The 19,642-nt window shown below is 43.1% G+C and overlaps 1 protein-coding gene across 22 annotated transcripts in view; it reads right to left on the bottom strand.

Moving 5' to 3' along the window:
* The window catches only part of NRXN1 (neurexin 1), a 1,218,662-nt gene that overhangs the window by 753,650 nt on the left and 445,370 nt on the right, over positions 1–19,642 (bottom strand). The gene's annotated exons all lie outside the window — the stretch shown is intronic.

Raw genomic sequence — 19,642 nt, 5'->3', positions numbered from 1 at the left:
CATGACAGAAAAGAAAAGGATGCCGGATGGCTTTCTGTCACATTGAGTTCACTGGAATCTGCTAGCTGATAGGGACAATGTAAACACTTTTAAAGACAATATGTTCCTGTGAGGCCTTGTTTCAGATGTAAGTCACCAAGCCACTACTAGAACAACAACAACAACAATGTCATGGTCACCTCCTCTTATCAACTACAAGTTCAACCGCAGCTTTTAAAGCTCAACTAAAAACTTTTCTTTTTCCTAAAGCTTTTAAAACTTGATGTTGTGCAGACTTCTACTGTTACTTTCTACTGTTAGTTTTACGCTACCCTGTGCCTGCTTACCCTACCCTGTGCCTGTTTGCATTCTCTTCCCCTCCTTATTGTTTTACTATGATTTTATTAGATTGTAAGCCTATGCGGCAGGGTCTTGCTATTTACTGTTTTACTCTGTACAGCATCATGTACATTGATGGTGCTATATAAATTAATAATAATAATAATAATAACCAAGGATATTTAATTTAAGTAAGTTTAAGCATCCTTATCCAATAATTTAAACAACATTCTATTCCCTTATGTACAAAATATTCCTTAATAACCCTCTTAGTTGAATAGTCCGTACTGTCTCTACTGTTGGTGCCCATCTCATGCCTTAGCCTCTTATACCAAGCTATTAGAAAGTTTTAAATATGGATGTATGAGATTTTTTTTTATCCTGTTCATGCATTATGCATACATTCTGATTAGCAAGTGAGCACAGCTTTCTCAAACTTGCATTTGTGCAATCCCCCCCCCTTTTTACTTTTTAGCTTATGGTGGAAAATGTACATTTTCGAGTGGAGGGAATTTGCATTTTAAAAAATGCATCCCCTCCCCCAATTTTCCATATCATACAGAGGAGGGCCAGGATATCTTCTCGGTCCTCCCAAAGTGCAGGACACGGAATAATGGGCTCAAGTTACAGGCAGCCAGATTCCGACTGGACATCAGGAAAAACTTCCTCACTGTTAGAGCAGTACAACAATGGAACCAGTTACGTAGGGAGGCACACTAGAGGCTTTTAAGAGGCAGCTGAACAGCCATCATGCAGGTATGCTTTAAAGTGGATTCCTGCATTGAGCAGGGGGTTGGACTCGATGGCCTTATAGGCCCCTTCCAACTCCACTATTCCATGATTCTATGAAAATGTATTGTAAGTTTTCAGTGCTCCTATAACAACGTTGGGGAACATGGGAGGGAGATATCATGTGTACGATCCTGAAATTCTTAGGGAAAAGTCACAAGTATTAAACAAATAAAAGGAAAGTGTCTCACTGTTAAGCATCTAGGTTATTGAAATGTTATGGTGGGCTCATAAATAGCACTGCAAGCAATGCAGGCTCACAAGAAGAACCCAGCTCTTGGGAGATACCTGGGGGGGATTCCATCCTCACCACCTGGGCAGCAGGGCCATGAATCAGCCTGCTGTTTGGCAGTGGCTGGCATCTTGGATAGCTCCATTAGAGTTCTGACTGAAACCTGGAGAAGACTCACCACCCCACTGACACTATTTTCGTTCTTGGCAATGGACAAGTCAAGTGTAGAAAGTTGAGCAGGGTGACTGAAAAGCCCGTTGAAAAGCCCTCATGGGCTTGATGCGACCCATGGGCCATCGTTTGCCCACCTTTGCTGCAAAGTCTTCCTGTAAGAGGGCATTACGCTGCAACTGGGGGCGTTACTAGACGAGGCTCTAGCGCGCGTTACCTTCCGCAGTCACGTCGAGGCTTCCAGATGACGTTCACGAGGATCCGCCGTTATCCCGCGGTGAAGCCTCTTTCTCCCGACTTTAAAAAAGTGAGTTTTAGGGCGCCTTTTCCTGCTGTCCCGCGGTAATTCGGAGTACGTGTGGGAGGATGTGAGGTCACTGCGGTCGGCACTGGTCAGGAAAAGGCGTGCTAAGGGGGAGTGGTCAGCGGCTTCGGTCAAGCCGCCTCCGCCATTTGCGCGCAGTCCGCCAGCTGGGGCAGCGCGGCGGAGCGGCTTTTTTTTTTTATTTCCCCAGTGACAGTTTGCGCAGGACCGGAGGACCGGAAAAGTGGCTGGTGACTCCTTGCGGTGGGCAGCTACCATGGCCGCATAATGGCGGTGCTGTACGCTGCCTGTTAGTGTGGGTACCAGGCTGGCAGAGGGCAGAGCTGTTTGTGGGCTGCTGCCATGGCTACGGCCAGATGTGGGTTGGCTCCTTGGGATGGGGCACAGGGCACAGAGGCGGTCATCGCCGCCGACACCTCAGAGGCATGATGGGAGATGTAGGCACAGAGTGGCCATGCAGACGATTGACCTCGGGTCATATGACACCCGCCACGACCCCCATCAGGAAGTGAGCGCATCAATGTTGACCCTCAACAGCACCAGCAGCACTTCAGCTGGCACTGGCACTGCCGCCGCTGCCGCCGCCAGGGCCGGCGGCGGCATCGCTGACGGCTGCGCAAGTTTGCGGTCTTTCGGACGTGCGCAAACCGTGCAGCGAGCGAAAAAAAAAGCCGCGGCAATCAGGCCGGTGTGGCTGCGCAACCGTTCTCGCGGCGGCAGCAGCACAACCGGCGCAAACTTCCGCCACAAATTGAAGGCAGGTGTGGAGCATGAGGCGTCACGGCTGAACGGGAAAAGCCGCTTTCACCGCTCCTCAACGACGGAACACCCGGTAGGTCTAGCAACGCCCTGGGAATAAACACCCTTGATGTATAGGCACTATAGATCTGAGCACCCATGACAGGAAGAGGGAGGCAGAAGGGTTTCTTGGCAGCCTTCACAGCAGTTAGGCAGAAGCAGCCCTCTCTTGCACGCCTTAGAACTGACCTCCATTCTATTTATGCAGCAAAGACAAAAGCAAAGCAAGCGTATCTATGCAGAGATGACTCTGGGCTTCTGAGACGAATGTGGAGCAAAATTCAGTTTCCTCTACAGAAAAGTGTGCCAGCGAGACACAATCAGCTGCATGGCGCCAGGAGATTTGTGGACAGTGTTCTTCAACATCTCTGCACTAGATTACATCCCATGAAATCTAAGAGGATGATCGCACAATAATGTTTTTCTCTCACTGTATTGGATGCCCTTTTCTCTCTAAATTTAAATGCTACTCCTGTGGTTCTCTGTGGACCCATCCGCGTGATGTGTTTGATCTATCCTAAATGTGTCTGGGTGAACAAGACTCTCCTAAAAATCAGCGGTAGGATTTTTATTTATATCTTTTAATCAATTAATTTATTTTTTCGTTGTCATTTACACCCTTCCTTGTGGGCCCACACAGCAGCTCACAGCAATAAAAAAAAACCTAAATATGTCAACCCTTTTCAATCCTAAAAGCAGTACAACATCAAAAATAAATAAATGCAAATTTGCTTCCCTTTGAAAGCAAATGTATACAGTTGTGCTTGGCTAGGGTGACCATATGAAAAGGAGGTCAGGTCTCCTGTATCTTTAACAGTTGTATTGAAAAGGGAATTTCAGCAGGTGTCATTTGTATATATGGGGAACCTGGTGGAATTCCCTCTTCATCACCACAGTTAAAGCTGCAGGTGCCCTGACCTCTTTTAAATCTGGTCACTCTAGTATAGCTCCTGCAGCTTTAACTGTGGTGATGAAGAAGGAATTTCACCAGGTTCCCCATACTGTATATACAAATGTCACCTGCTGAAATTCCCTTTTCTATGCAACTGTTAAAGATACAGGAGCCCTGTCCTCCTTTTCATGCATCTAGATGCACAGCCGTTTAAAAGTAATAGACAGCATCCACATTTGAATGGGCATCTGAATGTGGGTGTTTTAAAGCATTTGGTTATGCATCTGGACGTTCAGTCCATCATCACCAGCAGCTGATGGACTTCAACAGCAGTTGGATGAGTACCTGAAAAGCTACCCACATTTGTGGGCACATCTGTTTTATACCTGAAGTTCCAAAAGCAAGCATGGGATTTCTGAAGGTATGTGATACCAAAGGACTGAAAAGCAGAACACTTAATGGATGTACAAGGGCAGATTTTGCACATCACGACCTGACAGAATAGTAATATCTTGACTTCCTGATCCCTCCAAAGTTCTCCTTGGACACAGCCCTGGGGATAGACAAAACTGTCTACAACATGCATCTTTTTTCAAGGAAGAGTTCATTCCATTTCTGCAGCACTTTGTGAGTCAGCATGAAAAATCATGCTCATTTTTATGCAGAAATCTCCCCTAACATATGCATTTTATTTATTTAGTATTACTTTTTAGGCAGGCATTTTCCCCTAACACATGCTATTTTGCATGGAATTTCCCCTAACATACATACTTTTGTATGAAATTTTCCCCAATGCTTGCATTTCTTTAATTGAAAAAAAAAATCTCCATCCATTTGTAATCTGCCCAGAGAGCATTAGTTATTGGGTGAATAAGAAATTCAAATAAATAAATAAAATAAGAGCAAAATTCAGAAAAAGTGTGCAAACCAATGGATAAACGCATTCCAATTCATGAATTTGTTTGGGAAGTGAAAATTAAGTGAGATTGTATTATAATGTTAACCAGATGAATTACACACATGCACAGATCCATCCCTAGAAAGCATCCCATAAAGGAGGTGCCACTACTAAAAAGGCCTTGCTGCTAATCATCTTTCTGGAAATTGGTTGTTGAACATCATCTTCAATTTGAAAAAGAAAACAAAACAATTTTTAAAATGCTACCGAAAAGTGGAGTGATGTATTATCTGTCAATTAAGAGAGCAATCCTGTGGCCCCTAGCCAGCACCCAAGGGTCCAAAGGAAGGTGCAGTTCTCTCCTTCGAAGACTGGAAACTGACTTCGGAAGATATATGACCATGGATCTCCATCCACGCTCTGCCCCTCCCAGCTGCTACAGAAACTTCATGGGGCTCGTCTACACCAAGCAGGATATTCCACTAAGAAAATGGTATGAAAGCAGTATATAAAAGGCAGGAGCCACACTACTGCTTTATAGCGATATTGAAGTGCACTGCAGGATCTACACTGCTGCTTTATAGTGGTACTGAAGTGCACTGACAACTGTTGGGGCCTGTGACACATCTACACCAATCAGGAAATAGCACTATGAAAGTGGTATGAAAGCGGTATATAGTATGTGTCAATGGGCCCCAACAGTTGTTAGTGCATTTCAGTACTGCTATAAAGCAGTAGTGTGGCTCCTGCCTCTTATATACCACTTTCATACTGCTTCCATAGTGGAATATGCTGCTTGGTGTAGATGAGCCCATGGTGGCTCCTTCCCACAAGGTTGGTGTCAGGATCTTAGTTGTTGAACAAATGAGGGGAGAATGGGCATTTTGGGGATAGGTCAATGGGTAGGTAAGAGAGATGGCAGGATCCACTAGTCTCCCGTCCCACTCACAGCAATGTAAGAGAATTAGATGGGCTCAGAGGCCATCCAACTTAAAATTCATTTAAGGAGGAATGAGGGACAGAAAAGCTTCTGTCATTCATCTCACCCTGTAATGTTCTTGTTGGCAGGGCATAGGATGGGCGGAAGGCTCCGAACTGGGCATCTAATGGGTGTCTTATCCATAAGTTTTTGCCCTAAGTGGAGCTACAGCATACTTTTATCACCGTACATGACGACGGTGTGAAGAATTCGCCCAATAAGGCTGTAATCCAAACACACTTACTAGGAAAGGGCTGCTTGTTATCTATTTAAAACTAGAATGAATGGAGAGCTGAACAGCTAAAAGTAGGGATGGATAAAAAAGTAAACAATAACGTGCTCAGTTCAGGAATAATTGAGTCCCATGTATTGTCAATTAAGCTTACTAATAACGGTATCATCTTTTGGCTAGTTAGTGATGTGAGTTGCTAAGCTGTGCGAATGGAAGACATTTTATATAATCTATAACACCACCAGTTGAGCTGCTGTTTAAAGAGGGATCTTGCCTCAAGGAAGCCATTTTGTCTTGCTGATGAATGAAAATCGCAGGCGAGCACCGGCCAATTAAAGCAGACCCCTCACCTTTACCAAGCAATGGTTGCAATGCCCCGACTGTTCATTGCAGAATGTTTCAGGGCTTTTAAAGCCCTTCCCACTGAGTGCTCTCAAGCGAGGGCCCTGACAGGAGGGGGACATGGCAATTAGGTGGAGTTCCGGAAAAGGAAGGAAGGAAAGAACTGAAATTTAGCACAATAACTGCTAGTTTTGGGGCGTTACTAGACGGGGCTGTAGCGTGCGATACCTACCGTAGTCGTGTCGACAGATCCAGATGACGTTCACCAGGATCCGTCGTCATCCTGTGGTGAAGCCTCCTTATCCCATCTTTTTAAAAGTGAGTTTAAGCATGCCTTTTCCTGCCGGCCCGCGCTAATTCGGAGTCGGGAGGTGGAGGTGTGGGAGCATGTGAGGTCACTGCGCTTTCCGCCGTAGTCAGCACTGGTCAGGAAAAGGCGTGCTAAGGGGAGTGGCCAGCAGCTTCGGTCAAGCCGCCTCCGCCATTTGCACCCAGCCTGCAGCTGGGGCAGCGGAGCGGAGCGGCTTTTTTTAATTATTCCAACAGTGGCAGTTTGCGCAGGAACGGAGGACCGGAAAAGTGGCTGGTGAGCTGCTGGGGGTGTGTGGGGGATGGGTGGGGGATGTGCGCCTGTTTTTTCTATTTCAACCTCTGCGTGGGTCACTTTTCGTAAAGGCGGGCATCCAACAGTAATGGGAAGTTGGTGACTCCTCGCGGTGGGCAGGCACAGCGGCCGAATAATGGCGGTGCTTTATGCTGCGCGGAAGATGTAAAGGCTAGTGGGGACTGAGGGGGACGGTACAGGCATGAAGGGCTGTGTGCCTGTTGGTGTGGGTACGTGGCTGGAAGAGGGCACAGCTGTTTCTGGGCTGCTGCCATGCCTACGCCCAGATGTGGGTTGGCTCCGTGGGATGGGCGGGGAGGGCACAGAGGCGGTCATCGCCACCGACACTCAGAGGCATGATGGGAGATGTAGGCACAGAGTGCCCATGCAGACGACTGACCTCGGGTCATATTACACCTGCCACGACCCCCATCAGGAAGTGACCACATCAATGTTGACCCTCAACAGCGGCACTCGCTGGCCGCGCCCCCTGTGAGCCATCCACCAATGCCAACTGGCTCCCCTCTGCCCAGCCTGAGGGGGGTGGTATGCAGCAGCAGCAGCACTTCAGCTGCCACTGCCGCCACCGTTGCCGGCAGCGGCGGCAGCGCTGACGGCTGCGCTAGCGATCTACACCGATTGCAGTCTTTCGGACTTGCGCAAACCGTGCGGCGAGCGAAAAAAACCTCACGGAAATCAGGCCGGTGTGGCTGCCAACCTGTGCTCGAGGCGCCAGCAGCACAACCAGAGCAAACTTCTGCAACCAATACCGTGCTAATCCAAAGAAGGTGTGGATCATGAGGCGTCACACCTGAACAGGAAAATCCGGTTTCACCGCTCCTCAAACACGGAACACCCGGTAGGTCTAGCAAAGCCCTTCGTTACAAAACTCCATGCTCCCCTACTTTTTATTAATTATTTTATTTATTTACTGTATTTTTATTCCATCCAATAAGAAATATTCTCTGGGCAAATTGCAAATTGTTAAATGAATAAAATGCAATACTAGTGGTTCAAATAATAAAAATGATATTTTCCAAGGGGTTTATATGTTATATTGATCAAACAGAGCATTACCTACAAACCATGTATTGTGCAAATGTTATAGGGCCAAAATTTCCATCCACAGGGAATTGTGAAAACCCAAATCGCATTCTCTCGTGCAAAATGCCAATGTGGCCAGTGAAATGAGGGTCCATGAACATTGGTTCAGGATAAAAACCACTAGAACATAACAAAACACCAATACTGAATCAACTTTCAGAACCATCACTACTACCTGTATGAGCCGAAGTTATGGCGGTCAAGGATATACTGGTTCCGTTAAGAAGACACCTTAAAGTATTGCTTTAATCATGGTGGTTAAGCCAGAAAGCTGGGCTTTGTTCAGAAGACACTTTAAACCATGGCTTTAACCATGGTGAATGAAGCAAAAAAACTTATTCATCGTGATTTAAGGTGTCTAATGAACACAGCCTGGCTTTCTGGCTTAACCACCATGGTTAAAGCCATGGTTTAAGGTATCTTCTAAATGGACCCACTATACTATTAACCACAGGTGATACTGGTGGTGGAGATAATATAATAAGCTAGAGATTTAAAATAGAGAATGGTTTGTGCTAGTTTCAGCATCAGTGAAGAGGGAAAATGCTTGCCAATACATTGGTCAATAACTCTTATAATTCTTAAAATGTGCTTTTATTAGTTTAGTTCCCTTGTTTTTTCCTGTTTTGTATGGATTTTTATTTGTATTATGGAATTATTGTAAATCACCATCAGTAAAGCAATGGGAAAGGGGACGGTCTTGAAACAGGGCCAGTCACCTAGAAACGTGAGTGAGCAAGAGAGGCAGCACCTTCTTGGAGAGGAAGCTGCAACTCTAGAATGCGCTCCCAACTGAAATCCGTCCGGCTCCATCTTTGTGTGTCTTTTGACAGAAATTTCATGCCATTATTCTTACAGACTTTTAATGAGAAACATCTAATTTTAATGGTGCTAGGTTTTTAGGGATGGATGGACTCATACTTTGGATGCGCCCCCCGCCCTCGCCCACCCCATTTGCGGCACCGTGCAAGCTTCTTTGAAGGCTGTTGAACATCCGATGATGTCACGAGCCTGTTTGCCCTTGTCCAGAGCCTCAGTTGGGCTTGGGCTTCTTTGGTGGGGCAGACACAGGGGAGTCCATTGGACTCCCAGACCTACTTTTGCTTCATTCTGTATTTGTATTGGTTGCATTCTGGTTGTAATTTATTATTGCTTTCAGAAACATCTAGTTGTTTTTGCATGTCTATTGATTATATCTTGGCACACTTTAATAGGAGAAGGGGATTATCATTGTTCTTGTTCTCTTTATCCTTTCCTCATGGGACAGGGGTGAGGAACTACTTTAAGCTCAGGCGCTAACCCCCTTCCAGGCACTCTGCAGGCTGCATGATGTCAGTGGGCATGGCCACACCCACAGATGTCATGATCCCCACCCCAGCCCTAACAGCCCCCCTAGATTTGCTGTGCTTCAAGTTCCAGCTCTTTCTGCTATGAAAAAAGCAAAGGTAGTTATGTTGATCATAAGAAAAAATATCCCCAAATCCATGTTGCCGCAATACTTTTCTTAGGCCAACCGAAAGATCGAAAGATCATCAGAAATTTGTACAAATTTTCGAGAGTATAACCTCTTGCCTGAAAAAGAGATCTGGGATCTTGAAAGCTCTACAATGAAGTTAATCCTCTGACGAGGAGAGATATCTATCTTGACAACAAGAGGCACTTGCATGCATGAACACCAAGGCACCTTGCATTGTAGTGTACAGCCTGCCCTCAGGCTCTTGCAGCGGACCTTGATGTGAGAATAGGGAGATACATATAACCAGCCACTCTGGAAACCAGGTGTTTCCAGCTCCCCCAATAAATAAAGGCAGGCCTAAAGCAGGCGTTCGCATTGAGTTCTGTCCGGTCCCTGAGGATATCATGTGGTGACACCATGCCTGGCAGATACACATGTTTAATTAGAGAAGAGTGTTCTCAGCAATGATCTTTGCTACAAATTTTGGTCAGCTCTGTCTTTACAATTGTAAAATTCCTGGTGCGTATCCCCAAAGTCATCTGCTGTCCAACTTTTCACTAATGAACCAGAAGGAAAGGAAAGGAACCTCTCGTGCAAGCACTGAGTCATTACTGACTCTTGGAGGGACGCCAGCTTTCATTGATGTTTTCTTGGCTGGCCTTATAGCGGGGTGGTTTGCCGTTGCCTTCCCCGGCCATTATTACCTTTCTCCCAGCTAACTGGGTATTCATTTTACTGACCTCGGGAGGATGGAAGGCTGAGTCGACCTGAGCCAGCTGCCTGAAACCAGCTTCCGCTGGGATCGAACTCAGGCCGTGGGGAGAGTTTCAGCTGCAGAAACTGCTGCTTTACTGCTCTGCGCCACAGTTGAAATTGTAGCTACCCTATTCTCAGTTAGTTTCTGATAAGAACCTACCAACATCTGCAAAGTTGTATTAGCAGATTCGGGAGGGAAAGAACTTTAGATTTTAAGAAATCCAAACATTTGAGAATTCAACAGGTATTCCCAGCACAGAGAGGACCCTGAGTACCTGCCTGTCAGAGAAACAAAAAAGTGGCAATTCTGATGAAGTGATTTAAACTGAAACTTCTCAGAGCAAAGCACTCACACTTCCAGACCTGGATGGACAAATCTGACCATTTTGGTTTCTCCCATAATTATTTTTTTAAAAAACCAAAAAACCCCAACACTTCCTTTTGTTCCAATTATGGATAACTTTATCTGAACTGAACTGTAACAAAATTCCCACTCATCCCTATCAGCAGATGTGTGTATTGTCGAAATAGCTCCAATTGAATCAAGCAAAAGAGCGAGGCTGTGCGAAGGAGAAGTCAACTCCCTGCATGGATTATTAGGAGCCTTGACTTTTAAACATATAAGTTAGTGTTGGTGCATGATTTCTAGAGGGAAATAATGCAGATAATATTTATTTTCAAACGGGAAAAGTCTCAAGTTCCCTTCTTATATCATTTTGCTTGGCCTCTTATCTCTCAGCTGAATGGGGTAAAAGCCCACAACAGCTTTGTCGCAGAGTAGCATATTGTGAGGCTTGGCCACGGGGTGGAACTACCAGGGAAAGAGGGAAGGCAAAATGCAGTTGGGCATTTCAGATGTTCCAGCAAGCCACTTAAAGTCCTCGGAGGGTCATCTGCTGCAATTGCCTAATGTGAGATTGGCAGTCACACGCTGGAGGACCTGTGTCTTTTGCTGCCCCGCAGCTGTGGAATGACCTGCTGGTTGGGAGACGCCTGATGACTTCTTTGAATATCTTTTAGTAGGCATTAAAGACTCTATAATTCCAGCAGGCCTTCCCTTTTTGGAACCTTATTGCTGACCACTATATATTGTTTTTATTGATTGTTTTATCTTTATAAGTTGAGAGAGATTCGCCAACTGAACAGTCTTTCTGAATTTAAAAAAGCTATAAAGACTGATCTCTTCAGGCAGGCCGACCCAGTCGAATTTTAAAATATCTGGTGGTTATTTTAATAATGTAGTACTTTTATAAGTTTTTAATCAATGTTTTTATATTTGATGTCATTCTTCGCCTCAATCTAGAGGGAGAGGCAGGTAAGAAATTATTATTATTATTATTATTGTTGTTGTTGTTGTTGTTGTTGTTGTTGTTGTTGTTGTTGTGTTTAGGATGCCTAGGGTATTGTTTCATTGATTGCTTTATCGCCAAGTTTCTGAATCTGGCCATTCTCATCAGACCACATATGATTGCTTAAATTTTCCTCCTATGTTCTGTTCAAGATCTAATGTTAACACATGTCCCATCCTTGCTCTGATCTTACTCCCTTTTACCCTTGATTTTTTATGTATTAAGATGTATTATTAATGATATGTTTTATATGCTTAGGTTATCTTATTGACCGTTTGCTTGGAATAACTGTACCTTTTTTTCTGGTCTATTGACTGTAAGTAAAGGATTGATTGATTGATTGATTGATTGCTTTATCTTGTTTTAAATTGTTTTAACTTCGTTTGGTGCCTAGGGTAGTCCGTATATAGGTGGGGTATAAATTGAAATAATAATAATAATAATAATAATAATAATAATAATAATAATAATAATAACCCTTGAGTTTTTACACATATTTGACTGGAACACTCTGCCCAGTTAATGAGGAGGGGTGAGCCAAGGTGGTGATGTTGGGGGCTGCCACAGTATTAGCAGTAAGCAATAGTGGTCAAACCAAAGGAGGAATTCAAGCGTTCTGATAAGGCTAGTTGTCTCAGACTCAGAGAGAGAAACTGGTGTTCTTCCTCAAAGAAACTGGTGTTCTTCCTCAGCCTCAGAGAAGCAGTGGCTTTATATAAGGCAGTGGCATCTGATTGGCCCTGCACTGTCACCTGACACCTCAGAACAGAGGAGGATTCTGGTCTGTGGCATGAATGTCTCAGCTGGGACTCTTTGCAATTTCTCCCCCTCTTCCTCTGATCAACAGCTTCAGGATACTGGAAGAAAGCAGCCAGTGTCTTTACTTCAGGATTTATGGTTTAGCACCAGCTGACTTCCCATGCAAGTGTTCAGAACAATACTGAGCAAAGTCCAAAGAGTCCAAAGACTGGTGGTAGGGTTTCATAACCCTGCCGTGCCCCTGCTATATAGTAGATTTTCAAGAATAACACACTTATTATTATCATCAATACCTTCAGTAGGAGGCCTCCCCTTCTCTGCAGAGATTTCCACTGCCCGGCTCTGGCAGTGAGGTAGAGAGAGACCTTTTCTGACCTTCTGATGAGTCACTACAAACAACATTAGGTAGAAGGAGCTCCCTGGTATATAACAGCCACGGTACTAAATCTTTAATCACCACATATCGCAGAGTGAAGCCAGCTAGGCTAAAAATGAATAATGTATCCCTGACTTTCTCAGATGCAAACACAGCAGACAAGTGATCTTTAAAAATTTACATTTCTAGTGACTGGAATAGGGAGTTCATGTTCTGAAATAAAGTTGCTATGAGACCGGTGGATTTTTCTCTGGATTTCTCCTTCTCTCTTTCTCTCTCTCTCTCTCTCACACACACACACACAGATTTCTCTCTTTCAATTTCTTATGTGGTCTTGTCAAATTACAATCATGGACGACCTTCCATCATTTCAGATGAAATGCTAATGGAAATTTGTCTCATTGATCATATTATTGATGTGGCCCTTGTTCACAAGATAAAATGATGTATTTTGGAACAGAAGAGAAGAAAACTGAAGCAGGTCTGAGCATTCAGAACAGTTCAAAAGAACCGATGGAAGAGAATGGTGTTATAAAAGGAAATTCAGTCATAATTTCTGGCATGAAAAGAAACTAAGCTTAGCATTAATTTAAAGCAAGGATGGGGTGAGGGGGAGTGAAATAAGCATAGCCTAGAAGATTACATTAGAAGGTAAATATTTATTTACGCAATGATGGGGAAATATCTGATCAAAATAAAGAAGGATAATCCTTCCATGGAATTTCTAAGGCATCTTATTAAATTCAAGCTCCCGGGGAGCAGGTTTTTGATATTACACTGTAGGTGACATAAGGATCTAGGCTAAGTTAGTAAACAACAGCACTACACAGCCTCCATCTCTTTTAAACATTTTGAGACTGGATGAGTTACAGAGAAGGAATGAGATGACAGGAGTTGTTAGTTAGGTTCAGGACAAATATTAATGAAAGGAAATCTTTCATCCTGGCATTGGTGGTAAGTTGATGGAAGGGGAATGAAGATGAAAATAAGTTCAGCTGGGTTTCAGTTCTACAAGGTTCATCTTTCCAAAAGCTACTTTAATGATAGGGCTCATCTACAGCAAGCAGGATATTCCACTATGAAAGCAGTATATAAGAGGCAGGAGCCACTTGACTGCTTTATAGTGGTATTGAAGTACACTGACAACTGTTGGGGTCTGTTGGCACATACCAGATACCGCTTCCATGCTGCTATATCCTGCTTGGTGTGACTCCTGCCTTTTATGTACTGCTTTCATACTGCTTTCATAGTGGAATATCCTGCTTGGTGTAGATGAGCCCATGGTGTCTAGATCAGATGTTTATGTTCCACAGTGACTCACTGTTTGCCCTTATTATTATTATTATTATTATTATTATTTATTTATATAGCACCATCAATGTACATGGTGCTGTACAGAGTAAAACAGTAAATAGCAAGACCCTGCCGCATAGGCTTACAATCTAATAAAATCATAGTAAAACAATAAGGAGGGGAAGAGAATGCAAACAGGTACAGGGAAGGGTAAGCAGGCACAGGGTAGGGAAAAACTAACAGTAGAAAGTAACAGTAGAAGTCTGCACAACATCAAGTTTTAAAAGCTTTAGGAAAAAGAAAAGTTTTTAGTTGAGCTTTAAAAGCTGTGGTTGAACTTGTAGTTCTCAAATGTTCTGGAAGAGCGTTCCAGGCGTAAGGGCAGCAGACGAAAATGGACGAAGCCGAGCAAGGGAAGTAGAGGCCCTTGGGCAGGCGAGAAACATGGCATCAGAGGAGCGAAGAGCACGAGCGGGGCAATAGTGTGAGATGAGAGAGGAGAGATAGGAAGGAGCTAGACCGTGAAAAGCTTTGAAGGTTAACAGGAGAAGTTTATATTGGATTCTGAAGTGAATTGGAAGCCAATGAAGAGATTTCAGAAGCGGAGTAACATGGTCGGAGCGGCGAGCTAAGAAGATGATCTTTGCGGCAGAGTGGTGAACAGAAACCAACGGACTGATGTGAGAAGAAGGAAGGCCAGAGAGAAGAAGGTTGCAGTAGTCCAACCGTGAAATAACCAGCGCATGAACAAGCATCTTGGCAGAAGAGACAGACAAAAATGATCGAATCCTGGCAATATTATACAGGAAAAATCGACAAGATTTAGCTACTGCCTCAATATGAGGAATAAAGGAGAGCGAGGAGTCGAAGATAAAGCCAAGGCTACGAGCTTCCTTGACCGGAGTAAGCGTAACATCATTGACAGTAAGAGAGAATGAGAGATGAGGAGAAGACTACCTTCCCAAGACTACCCAGGAACCAATGTCAGAAAGCAGAAAAAGGTGGTGAAAGAATGGGATTTTGCTGTAGCTACAGTAGACAACTGATCCTAATCTCAAGGAATTCTCTGCATCTGCCGGGGAAACTACAAAACAAACAAAAGGTATTGGCAACTCCTCTTTGCAATGAGTCTTCATAGTGAATGAGTCCTAAGAAGTGGACCTCTAAAAGTGGCGACCTAATGGTGATGGATCTTCCTCATAAAATGTTTGGAAACATTTTAGCAAAGTCTACCCCACTAAGCCAAGTAGGAACCTGGAGCAGTCATTCTGGGCCTACTCTCCAAGAACAGCAGTAGGAAAAATCACACTGTTGAGGAAGGTACAGAGATCCTATTCCTTTTGGGAATTAATGCTAGATGGACATTAGTGATACCTGACTGCGTTTATAGAATGTCGCCTTACCATCTATGGAAGAAATGCCATATTTGTTATGACTACTGGTAACTCATGTTTGGTCATATATATGCTCTGGGAAGCAGCTAATGGTACTGGTGGAGCACCACCACTCTTTTAACAACTTTCAGAAAATTCCCATGGATAGGACACCAAAGGGGATCAAGGGTTCCAGGACAGTAGGTGTGTTCCCTAAAGAGCACGTTGGTAAACAGTTATATACCGGTGTTGGATTTTTCATAAAAATGTTTGGATTCAAATAATACTGCTCAAATTTTTCAGGTCGGGAATCTACAGCTAGCCTAAATTTGTAGCATGGAAACTACTTGAATCCTTCCTACCTATACTTTTACTAGTAATTCCCTTTCTTTGGCTCTCACTGAACCCCCTTTTCTTTTCTTTTCTTTTTTACTTTCTCCTCTCTCTACCTTTGCATCTCTCCCATTTTCTTAAAAATGTAAACAAAGAAAATTGTTGTGGTGTATCGGTAGATTAACTTGTGGGTCCTGGCCTACTTGTTAAAGACAATGACCTAGTGAGCTTATACACATTCCTCTCCTGTTGACCCTGCTCTGCCTTCAGAATTCACTCTGTCCCAACTGTAGAGTTGTTTCTGTTCTGTTATTTGTGTTGAATTGCATTAATGTGAAGATGAAATTAAACACAACAGGATATAGAGAGCATACGGCTTCTGTGCTCTCACTGAAAAAGGGATCATAAATCTATTAAGAGCCAGTGAGAGATAAGGGTGTAGGAAGAGTTTCATATCTTGATGATATCCCTAATTTTATAATTGTGTTCTGTTTTGTTTCTTTCCCTGGTGGATCGAAAGATGCATGCAGTCCTCCACGAAAGAATGCAATATTAAAAAAGAATTTTTTTTGAGATACGAAACAGTGGTGGGGAGGTTGAGGAGTACCAAGACCATTATTTTTCTTTTCTCCATTTTCCTTCTCTGATGTTGTACAAATCCGTACGTAGCTTCCAAATCCGTTTTACTCATTATTAGGGATGCTAGAGGAATTCAAGTCTTTGTGAACTCCAGTAATGTGACCTGCACTTCCTGGCCTAATGTGCAGATCTCAACTTAATTATCTGCCAACATTTGCACTTCCTGAATCATCTGCTGCAGCTCTCAGCTCCAAAACCGCAAGAGCAACAATAACCCATAAAATGTCTTTTAAAATTGTGTGTTTTGAGGGGGGGAAATGTCTTTAGAAATACATATTTTCAGAGCAAACATTTCAAAAATAGCAATAATATACAAAAAAGTATCCAGTGCTGTCATGGTACTATCCTTAATGATGTGGCACAAGCATAAACCGATGCTAGTGCAACATCATTACTGCTTGCTAGGCAAAGGGGGGGAAGCAGTGGATTTTGGTGGTAAATCACTACCTTTTCCCTTTGCTTATCAAGCACTAATGATGTTGCACTAGCATTGGTTTATTGTAGTGTGTTATTAACGCTGCCTCTGTGGCAGCATTGAATACTGTGACATGTATTTAAATGCAAACTCCTGTGCCATTTTTTAATAAAGAATAAAATAAGTAACAGACTGACACAGAAATGGCCCTATGAGTTAGCAGATGTGAAAGTGACACAGATGGGAAATAGCTTGGTCTGTCAATCTCTATTTATTACATGTATTCCACTTTGTTGCCTTACAAGAGGCATGTCTACACAGGGCGATATCCCGGGGATTGTCCCTGTGCGTCCACATGGCACACAGGGGATCCCAGGAGCAGGGACGGAAGATCCTTGCATTTCCCCAGGGTATTGCCCTACACTTCTATCCCGATTTTCCCCGCAGTCCTGGAATCATCCTTAGACCACGGGAGGTGTGGGCGGCCGTCCTGGTTTGTCTCGGGAATGGTGCACTGAGCTCTTCTGGAGCTCTGTGCCCATTGGGGGAGGTGTGGAAAGTGGGATCTTTTTAAAAAAAACAAACAAACCCCTAACTTTCCGATGGAGCCCTCTTGCATTCATTGTCGATAAAAAAACCCACAAAATGGCAGGTGTGGCATCCTCTTCCTCCCAGGATGTCATGCACCGCATATAGACTGAGGGGGAGGATCTCACGATCAACATATCGCGAGAGCCTCCCCCTTTTGTCAGTAGGTCTAGCCATGCCCAAGGTCTTGGCAATGCAGCGGAAATACCCATCAAGAGATTGTGTTGGTAAAATCTAACCAATGTCTTAAACACAGTAAGATCTAACCAATGTCTGAACCTTTTATAACCTGTGTGCCCTAAAGTCAAACACAAGGCACCAGGAAAGTATGGCAACTCATCACAGGCTTGATAACTGTTTGGATTTTATTTTATTTTGCTGCTTGTCTCAAGAGGTTACAACAGCAAGGGAGTTCAAACAACTAGAAAGCCAGCTGGTGGGATGCATTTTTCCTGGCGGGTCATAATTTCAGTAGGTGTGTTACAGCTCAACGCTCCTCAAATGTTATTCTCTATAAGTGCTCATCTATAATTCAGAGTCCTGATTAAAAATAATTTAATATAAATTAAAAGTCTACTCAAAGCTGACATTCTTCAGGGGTTAAGCTCAGGGATTCATCAGTATAAATCTAAATATTTCAACTTAATTGGCTTTGAGGATTTGATGAAGGTGCCATCTTTGTTTTTAAACAGCTGCTTTTACTATTTATTGATATGGTCGTTAATTTGCAAAGTGCTTTATAAAAGAAAAAAAATGTATTCACTTCTCAAAAGCCCTGTGAGGGGGCATTATTACTCCCATTTCACAGATGTGGAATTGGTATTTGGAGATAAGGATGTACTCAAAGAACACAAAAAAGAATGAATGAAAACCCAGCTCCAGGTCCTAGTATTCTATTCATTTATCCGTTTCTTCCACTTTTACAGGAAAGTGAGATTTTATCCACAACTATTTTATATCATTCAAGCCAATTCCTGTTATTATTTTGTTGCTGTTGTTTGCTTGCTTGCTTGCTTTTATGGCAAACATGTAAAGAAACCACTTTAGACATCTCAAATGATTTGGATATATATTTCCCAGGATGTGTTCAGAGACAGTGTTTTACAAAACTACTTGTCATTGAATGGTATATATTTTTGATCATTATCACAATCATCCATCAGATATGGCATAGTTTTCCATAATACTACAGGGAAAGATCTGTACAACTAATAAACATGTTTTTCTTTGAAATGAAGATCAAGTTTTCAAAAGCGCAATTGGCTAAGGACATATCTATCTATCATGTCAGCTGCTATGTATGCTGTCAGAATCAGTGAATTTCTGCAGACATGATCTCATGTCTGCCTTCCTTGGCACATTATTAGATGACATGGGAGTACGCTTATAATTCATGTTCGAAAACCTAACATTGGAAGGTTGAAATAAACAAAACTTATAGATGAATACTGCCAATTGTATCCCAAATCAAGAGTTTCATCACTGGATCAAACAAAGGGTCCATCTGATCCGCCATTTTGTTTTCAGGTAGCTCACAAAAAGCTCACAAAAAGAACATGATGGTCATAATCTTCTCTTCTTGTTTGTTCCCAGCATATGATATTCAGAGGATTATACACTGAAGTTCTATATATCTCATCTTTTGAACAATTATCTAAACTGGTGGCATGCCATCTTGTGGTATTGATTTCTATATGTTGATTAAGCATTACAGAGGTCACATTTTCCCAGTAAAATTGCTTTCCCATGCTGTTTGAGAAATGTCAGGACCACTTCCATATCCCTGATTCCCAAGACTTCATCTGGTGGGTGCATGAAGACTTGTCTATTCCAAAGGTCATGGAACTATCTATAGAAGATAGGAAACCCACATCAATGGGAGGAATCTCCAGATGTATTGCAACTCTTACATTGGCAAGGACTCACTGGACTGGAATGCCAAACTTCCATATTAGTAAGTTAACCTCCAGTCCTAGAACCTTTCCAAAAGTGACACACCTATGTTATGCCTATAGTAGCGTGGCATCACTGGGTATAATCCAATGCTGTCTGTCCACTGATGGAAAGACATCCACTAGCAAAATGCATTCCCCATCCTCCAGCAGTGCCTGTGGCTACCCAATCTGATCTGAAGAGTTAGGGGAAACCCTTGAGCAGATTTTGGGGATGTATAGGTGTTTCAGGGAGAGGAGAGGATGGGTCCAATGTACCCATGGAAGTCTGTTCGCATAACATTAGATAGAGCCTATTAAATATGTCATTGTTACTTAATTTAATCATTTATCAACATTTCTGTTGCACCATAACATCCCTGTCCATGTTTCAGCTTCACCACTTCAGTCTACAGGTGGAGCTCAAATGAGGAAATGCTACTTCATACAAAAATTGCCTTGCACATAGAAAACTAGCATGCCAGCGAGATGGCTCAGCTAGAACCCCTCACACCCTAACATACTCCTTTGTTATGTCCATGGATGTATTTTTCTTTTAATGAATGCTCATTAAAAAAAAAAAAAGGCCTCCCACAACTTGGTATAAGAATTCAATCCATTCATTTGTATCCTCTTGCAATATCAAAGCTCAGAAAGATCCTATACCAAACAACACGAATACTGTACATT

This window comes from Elgaria multicarinata, chromosome 4 (assembly GCF_023053635.1).
Source record: "Elgaria multicarinata webbii isolate HBS135686 ecotype San Diego chromosome 4, rElgMul1.1.pri, whole genome shotgun sequence".
NCBI lineage: Eukaryota > Metazoa > Chordata > Lepidosauria > Squamata > Anguidae > Elgaria > Elgaria multicarinata.
The sequence above is the reverse complement of the archived record's forward strand: the minus strand, read 5'-3'. Positions and strand labels throughout refer to the sequence as shown.